We start from the raw sequence: 7,899 nt of genomic DNA on the forward strand, positions 1-7,899 counted from the left end.
AATTCTTCGTTAGAAATCTCTTGGTCTCATGCAATAGTCCCATATCACTGCTAGCAAGCAGTATATCATCGACATATAATACCAGGAAGATAAATTTACTCCCACTGAACTTATGGTATACACAATCTTCAACTTTATTTGCCTCAAAACCATACGAGGTAATAACTTGATGAAATTTGTGATTCTATTGACGAGAAGCTTGTTTAGGCCCATAGATGGATTTCTTTAATTTGATAATTTGCATACCATAGACTTTGAGCCATCTGACACAAAGTTTTCTGGTTGCACCATATGGATCGTTTCCATAATGTCATCATTAAGAAATGTAGTCTTAACATCCATCTGATGTAGCTCTAAATCAAACTGAGCAACTAGTGCCAATATTATTCTAAAAGAATCATTCGGAGATACTGGAGAGAAAGTTTCTTTATAATCAATGCCTTCTTTCTAAGTGAAGCCTTTAGCTACTAGACGAGCTTTATATCTGTCAATATTACCCTTTGAATCCCTCTTGGTTTTAAATATCCATTTGCAACCAATAGGTTTCGCACCTTCAGGTAATTCGACAAGATCCCAAACGTCATTATCATGCATAGACTTCATCTCATCCTTCATGGCATCAATCCACTTTTGAGAGTTAGAACTTTTCATGGCTTGACAAAAATTCAATGGATCATCTTCTGTTAACCCAATGTCATCCTCATGTTCTTGAAGAAATACAATATAATCATCAGGAATTGCACTTCTCCTCTCTCTAGTAGATCTCCTTAATGACACTTCTACTTCTTGAGATTGTTGAATTTGTTCTATAGGTACTAGAGGGAGAACCTCATTGTTGTCTTGTTCTAAAATATTGTCAGGAACAATATTCTGAACATTATCTTTTATTACCGAATTTAATCCTTGAATGGCAATAGGCACAAGAACTTGTTCACAATCAGTAACCGGTTCTTCCTCAAAGACAACATTCCTTATGTTCTCTTCCTTCCCAAAATCAACTTCCTCAAGAAATCTTGCATTTCCCGTCTCAAAAAAGAGTCTTGAAGTCGGATCGTAAAATTTATAGCCCCGAGAGCATTCAGCATAGCCAACAAAATAACAGCTAACAGTTCTAGAGTCCAGTTTTCTTTCATGCGGTCTATAAGGCCGCGCCTCAGCTGGACAACCCCAAATGTGCAAGTGTTTCAAACTTGGTCTTTTATTAGTCCATAGCTCATATGAGGTTTTGTTAACTGCTTTACTTGACACCTATTAAGGATGTAAACTGCGGTCTTTAAAGCTTCCCCCCAAAGAGACTTTGGTAAGGAAGAATGACTAATCATATTTCTCACCATATCTTTAAGAGTTCAGTTTCGTCGCTCAGCAACACCATTCATGCTAGGTTTGCCCGGCATAGTGTATTGCGGAACAATTCCACACTCTCTGAGGAAAAGCGCAAATGGTCCTGGACGTTGTTCTCCTGATCCATCATATCTGCCATAGTATTCACCACCACGGTCAGATTTGACAGCCTTAATTTTCTTTCCAAGTTGAAGTTCAACTTCAGCCTTGAAAGACTTGAAAACATCCAAGGATTGGGACTTCTCATGTATAAGATATAGGTAGCCGTACCTAGAGTAATCGTCTATGAACGTAATAAAATAATGTTGTCCATTCCAAGAAGCCATAGGGAAAGGACCACATATATCTGTATGTATTAGTTCTAAGACATCTTTAGCTCTTTCGGCACCTAATTTCCTTTTGTTTGTCTGTTTTTCCTTTATGCACTCAACACATGCCTCAAAGTCTGATAAATCTAAAGGGTTAAGAATTTCATCCGACACAAGTATTTGAATTCTTTGTTTAGATATATGACCTAAACGCTTGTGCCATAAGGTGGCTGAATTCTCTTTTAATTTTCGCTTTATACCACGTGAATTTGTTTGCAGTATTTCATTAGTGGAAATGGAGGGAAAGGACCACATATATCTGTATGTATTAGTTCTAAGACATCTTTAGCTCTTTCGGCACCTAACTTTATTATTTCCAAAAGAACAAGAAAAACCAAATTTGTCCAAGCTGGAAACACTAATTAAATTCCGCCTAAAAGACGGTACAATAAATGTCTCAAATAAATCCAAATGAAAACCAGTTCTTAAACATAATCTAAATGTTCCAATAGCCTCAACTGCAACCTTTTTGTCATCGCCCACAAAGATGAATCTTTCATCATCACTTGGCTGTCGGCTCCACAGGCAACCTTGCATAGTGACACTAATGTGAGTAGTAGCACCGGAATCTACCCACCAAGTATCATTGGGTAAAAGCCAAATTAATTTCAGAACAAACAAGAGTTAGAAATTTACCCTTCTTTACACGCCATGAGGCATATTTAGGACATTCTTTCTTCATGTGTCATTGCTTCTTACAAAAGTAACAGGTAAATTCCTTATTACTCTTCAATTTCTTTTGCTGAGAAGGCCCTTTCGCAACACCCTTATTGCTCTTTCTTTTCTTATTTTGAGGGGTCATAGCCAAGTGAGCACTTTCAGTCTTATCTCTCTACAACCTCTCTTCCTCTTGCGCATAGTGAGATATAAGCTCATTAATGGACCACTTGTCCTTCTGAGTGTTATAACTCACTTTGAATTGCCCAAAGTGTGCAGGAAGAGAGATCAAAACCAAGTGCACGAGTAGGTCATCACCAAGCTCTAACTTAAGTGCCTTCAGTTTTGATGGAGATTAGACATCTCCATAATGTACTCCCTTATATTCCCTTTGCCTTTATACTTCATGGAGATGAGTTTAGCCAAAAGGCTACTCGTCTCCGCCTTTTCATTCTTGGCAAAGACTTGTTCTATTTCTTCAAGGAACTTCCTTGCACTTTCACCCTCAGATATAGAGCCCCAAAACGCATCTGGAATAGAGTGTTTCATGATCACCAAGCACATTCGATTAGAGCGTTCCCATTTCTCAATTTTAGCCTCATCGAGGTTTTCCGCAGTGGAAATGGGTTTCTCCACACGAAGTGCCAGATCCAAATCCATACAGCCGAGAATGATTTCTACGGCTTCCTTCAAGACCTTAAAGTTTTTCCCATTCAGTAGTGAGATGTTACTAATTTGAGCAAAAAAATTTGCAGCATTGGTAAAAGACACTGAATCCATATAACAAAGAATTAATAACATGTTCAAATCTAAACAAACAAGTCATGTAATATATTTAAAACAAGACATGTTCACATAATAGACTCATCACAAGATACTTAGCACAACATCAATTTCCAGTCTTTGGACAGAGAAATTATTTTGTAAGTGGTACTCTCAATGTAATGATCAAATATTAACAATTAGTTCTGTCGAACAATAGCCTTTCTTTGGAGCGACTATTATTCTCATGAAAAAAAACTTTATAATTGTTACATATTTATCATCATATGTATGTTATTATTTGGCCAAATTGTGTCTTCCTTTGGGCCGAACACAATTCACATAAATAATATCATACTCATCTGTGTATTCAATTAATTTCCACAATAGAGGTCACTTTGGTAACATATTGCATCAATTAACCCAAAATAATTAGGAGACAAAAAATTAAACAATACAAGTCCATTATAAAAAATACAATTTTGGAATTAAAACCTTCAGATTTGATATCTTTTATGATTACCAAATCCAATCCCATAATATTATTCCAAATCAAAACAGTGCAAGCTATTTAAAGAAACAATGCAAAGAAAACATTTGGATAAAAACACTTGTACTTATGTAATAGCAATATAAGTCATTAAAAGTATGTAACCACAATCCTATGATCCAGAGAAGAAAAAAAAACCAAAGTTACAAGCAATAACCATTCAGAAGTCACATAAAAAAAGCTTCAAATCCATCATGTATATATATTTACTTAATTTTGTTTCAATTTCATTCCTGAGGTTGTCATTCTATCAATATTAATATAATAGATCAATCGTAATCAATGTAATGTATCTGAGGGCAGTGGAACCTTAGGTACAAACAAGATGCAATAAAAAGGAACTTGATATATTAACATATTAGTGAAACTGTAATCAAGCACCTCACCAAGGTCTCATAGTACTAAATAATGATCAATATGATAAACTAGTTTATTTAGTGTACAGGTTGCATTAACACAGTCAATTCTTATCCCACAGTCATTGATGTATTACAACACAAACATATAATGATTCCAATACTGCGCAGGTGGGAGATTGAATTCAACAGAGAACAAAAAAAACTATTTTGTTGCATATTCCCCAATTGATAGAACATAACGGTAGAAGCATAATTCAATAATCCCTAAATTAAAATTAGGGTTCATACAAGATTGAGAAAACACCCTTAATGGATAATCATAAAATTCAGAACCTAATGCTCTGATACCAATTGTTGGAAATTCTTTTGATTGGTGAAATACCAATCATAGGATCTTGAATTTAATGATTCTCACACACATATATGAATCAAAAGGTGCAGTGTCATACCTGAATCCATGTTCCTTCCTTTGATCCACGTTTCTGAAAGAGGTTTTGTGGCCTTCCTCAACCAAATCTCTGATTCCTCTTAGGACTTATGTTTTCACTTTGATGGGGAGATGAGAAAACTGAATTTGATTTGGTGTATTGGGAACCATAACCTTCCTTATGTCTTAACTTATAGGGTTCTCATTATCCCCTATGGGTTAACCTGATGGAGGTATCCACTCATTAAGCTCATATCTGTTATAACCTTTTAGAAATCTAAGGGGTGTCAGTCATTAGATCACTTATAATATAACCCGAAAATAAATAGCTGATATTATTGTATCAAATATATGATTTTCACCTTAATTAGAAATTTATAATTTTTAATAGTTCATAATTTCAGCTACATTCAATATAATCGTTTGCTAGAATAAGTGGTAGAGGTTACTCCTTGTTCTTTTTGTTTTGATGTGAGAAATCACTCCCATGTTCAAATTGATTACTTATAAATTTCAATTAAATTATTCCTAGCATGGTGGAATGTTTCACTGCTGCATATGAGAACTTATGTTCAATCTGGTTTGGTATAAGGTCAATATTAACGAGTACTTAATTAGATGACGTATAACATAAAGTTCTTGAGTTGACAAATGACACCAATCAATTAAGTCAATGTAATATCTCAATCCCAATTACCCATTATTATAAAAACACAATAATCAATCTCCTTTCACTAAATCAATTAATAATAGTTCTAATATATAAAAAATAAGTTTAAATTTATATTACTTCAAATAATATGAATAAAAAATCTTAAATCATAATAATCAATAATTTTATAAAAAAGAATAAACTATGTAAGCTAGACATGCTTCAATTAATTAAGTTTAAATTAGTTAAGTGAATAGATTTAACATATATAAATTGTGAACACGCAAGTTTAAATTCTGATAGTCGTTTGTGAACACATAAGTTTAAATCTTGATCATACAATTTCTTACTTTATTGAAACCTTTGCGCCTTTGCCTATAAAGCTAATTAATTATATTTTTATTTAAACATGAATTAGCAAATTTAAACCTTTCTTAATCTTATCTTTCTTGCATTAAAACTTGATTGTTTTTTCCTAATCTTATCTTCAATTATAAAACATGAATATTTTCTAAAAAATATCTTAATCCAATAGTATTTAAAAAATAAATGAATTGAAAATATTAAAATCACTATATATATTTATTGACACTTATGGTAACAATAAAATGTATAAAATATCATTTAAATATTTAGGTTTTTAATTTATGTTCGAATCTTAAATATTTTATTCTCTAAGTGACATTAAGGCTTAAATTTATCCCAATTTTAAATTATAAAATACAATATTTTCTAAAACAATTTTTGAATACAATACTTTCTAAAAAATTCGAAAGTGATATGAACACTATATATTGACACTCATTCGAAAGTTATAATTTTAAAGCTATTCGTTTACCCCATGGCTACTTCCCCTTTTAATATCTATTTTTTTAATTTTTTGAAGGGTTATTCTTCAGATTTAATTTAAAATCATTAATATTTGACATAAATTAAAAACTTAAATATTGAAATACAATTATATATTCCCTTACAATTTCTACAAAATTCAGTTGTAGATAAGTTCATCTTAGTTCAACTTGAAACTCAACTTGAGTTTGGTAGTTGATACATACTATTTTTCTAATTGAAACTCAATTTGATTTTTAGAACTATTTGATTACATCTATTAACTCAAATTGGTTTAATTTGTTAGGAGTTCAATGATTATTTAATTTGACTTGCTTAGTTCATTTAATTTGTTTTGATAACTCAAATAATAATTATTTATATAATATGTGATTTAAAAAATTTGTAAATATTTACATATGTGTTTTTGTATGTATGTATATATATGGTTTAGCTGTTAGAAATTATAAATTTCTAATTAAGGTGAGCATCATATATTTGATACAATGATATCAGCTATTTATTCCGGGGTTACATTATAAGTGATCTAATTACTAACACCCATTGGATTTCTAAAAGCTAATAACAAATATGGGCTTAATGAGTGGATACCCATCAGGTTAACCCATAGGGGATAATGGGAACCCTATAAGTTAACATACCAGGAAGGTTATGGTCCCCAATACACCAAATCAAATTTAGTTTTCTCCTCTCCCCATCAGAGTGAAAACGCAAGTCCCAAGAGGAATCGAAGATTTGGTTGAGGAAAGTCATCTTACCACAAAACCTCTTTCAGAAACGTAGATCAAAGGAGCACATCTAGGAACATGGATTCAGGTATGACACTGCACCCTTTGATTCATATATGTGTGAGAATCATTAAATTCAAGATCCTAGGATTGGTATTTCACCAATCATAAGGAATATCTAACAATTGGTATCAGAGCATGGTTCTGAATTTTATGATTCTCCATTAAGGGTGTTTTCCCCAATCTTGTATGACCCCTAATTTTAATTTGAGGATTATTGAATTATGTTTCCGCTGTTATGTTATAAAGATTGGAAATTTAGAATTTGCGTTGATGTGGATCCACAATGTCTTGTGGATTAAGGCTACTGTATATCATCTAAATACTCAAATTAAAATGTATATCATCGATGTAGCCACAACATCAGTGGCCTTTGAACCACAAACTCTTCACTTTGGATGTGATATATCTTCATGATACCATAGTAGAAGCCATTGAACATGTGGGTGAATACGAGGGTTATATCTTCTAGAGTGGAAAAGGGCTGGTACAAATTGTTTACCGTCATGTGTTGATACATTATATGTTCTGCACTTTATTGATGTGCATAATTTCTGCACTAAGGTGAATGCAATTGAGATATGTGCGTTAGGCACAAATTTTGTTTTTTAATTGATTTTGCACTAATATAAGCTTTGTTCTTATGAACATTTAGCTTAATGGTAGCGACTCATGGAATTAATGACTATTTGTGGGATTAGATTTGATAATTATAAAAGATATCAAATCTGGAGGTTCTAATTCCAAGATTATATTTTTTGTAATGGATCCATATTGTGTTAATTTTTTGTCTGGTAATTATTTTGGATTAATTGATGCAATATGTTGTCAAAGTAACATCTATTGTAGAAATTAATTGAGTTACACAGATGAGTATGAGATTATTTATGTGAATTGTGTCCGGCCCAAAGGAAGACACAATTTGGCAAAATAATAACATACATGTGATGATAAATATGTAACAATTATAAAGTTTATTTTCATGTGAATAATAGTCGGTCCAAAGAAAGGCTGTTGTTTGACAGAACTGATTGTTAATATTTGATCATTACACTGAGAGTACCACTTACAAATTGATTTCTCTGTCCAAAGACTAGATATTGATGTTGTGTTAGGTATCTTGTGATGGGTCTATTATGTGAACAT

The sequence above is a fragment of the Lupinus angustifolius genome, chromosome LG03, assembly GCF_001865875.1.
Source record: "Lupinus angustifolius cultivar Tanjil chromosome LG03, LupAngTanjil_v1.0, whole genome shotgun sequence".
Taxonomy (NCBI): domain Eukaryota; kingdom Viridiplantae; phylum Streptophyta; class Magnoliopsida; order Fabales; family Fabaceae; genus Lupinus; species Lupinus angustifolius.